The sequence below is a fragment of the Pundamilia nyererei genome, unplaced genomic scaffold (genome assembly GCF_000239375.1).
Source record: "Pundamilia nyererei isolate P.nyererei 1_Seehausen unplaced genomic scaffold, PunNye1.0 scaffold00067, whole genome shotgun sequence".
Lineage (NCBI taxonomy): Eukaryota > Metazoa > Chordata > Actinopteri > Cichliformes > Cichlidae > Pundamilia > Pundamilia nyererei.
In genome coordinates this window covers 3185801-3187151 of record NW_005187468.1, presented here as the reverse complement: position 1 = coordinate 3187151, position 1351 = coordinate 3185801, and positions in this window count along the sequence as shown.

Genomic DNA, 1351 nt, shown 5'->3' with positions numbered 1-1351 from the left:
GGGAAGAAGTCTCATCGTGACGAGTAAAGTTTATCTTGTCTGGCTGGGCAGCTCTCTGGGTGCTCCACACCCCCAAAGCTCTGATCCTAGAATCCCCCCTGGTTAAAAATGATCTTCTTATGTCACCTGACAGTAACATCATCCTTTTGCTGTCAGAGGCTATACTTCAGTGCATCATTCATTGTTGACCACAATATTTTATTAGAGACATTGGGGCAAGCATTAGGTATTTAAGGCACTGCTATGCAGTGGTTTGAATTTTATCTAGACTCCAACAGATTTTATGCTAGGACCAGTTCTGTTTACTTTGTATATGCTATCATTAGAAGGCATAGCATACATTTTCACTGCTATGCAGATGATCCCCAGCTTTATCTAGCTCTGAAGCTATAACACACACCAGTTAGTTAAACTGAAGGAATATCTTAAACACATAACTACCTGAATGACTTCTAACTTTCTGCTTCTAAATTCAGGTAAAACTGAGCATATTGTACTCAGCCCTAAAAATCCTAGAAACCAGATGCTTTCTCTGGATGACAGTGCCTTAGTCTCCAGTATTACTGTGAGTAATCTTGCAACTGTTCTTGGTGAGAATGTGTCCTTCAATGCGCATATTGAACAAATATGTAGGACTGCTTCCCTCTCCTTTTGTGCAATATCTTTCAAATTAGAAACGTCTGATCGTGATGCTAAAAAATGAGTTAGTTGAGAATTACTTTCTGGCTGGACTATTGGATATCATTATTATCAGGCTGTCCTAAAAACTTACTGAAAAGTCTTGAGTTTATCCAAAATTCAGCGAATAGAAAGAGAGAGTGTATTTTTCCTATATTATCTTCTCTTCATTGGCTCCCTGTTAAATCCAGAATCAAATTTAAACTCTGTCTCCTCACATACAAGGTCTTGAATAATCGGGGCCCATCTTACCTTAATGACCTCATTCATACACCACTCTGCATTTAATTATTAGCTGTTATTAATCTCAGGCTCTCTTCTACACTCTGTCTTTGGCCTGTTTTTCCCCTTCTCCCTCCCAGCCAGTCGAGGTAAGTGGTTGCCCCTCCATGAGCTTGGTTCTGCCAGTTGTTTCTTTCCATTAAAAGGACATTTTTCCTTCCCACCATGTGTAAGTGCTTGCTCATATGGGGCCATCAAATTCTTGGGGGTTTCCCTGTATTATCATACGGTCTTTGCTATCTTACAATATAAAGTGCCTTAAGGCAACTGTTTTTGTAATTTTGCACTATATACATACAGTGGGGCAAAAAAGTATTTAGTCAGCCACCGATTGTGCAAGTTCCCCCACCTAAAATGATGACAGAGGTCAGTAATTTGCACCAGAGGTACA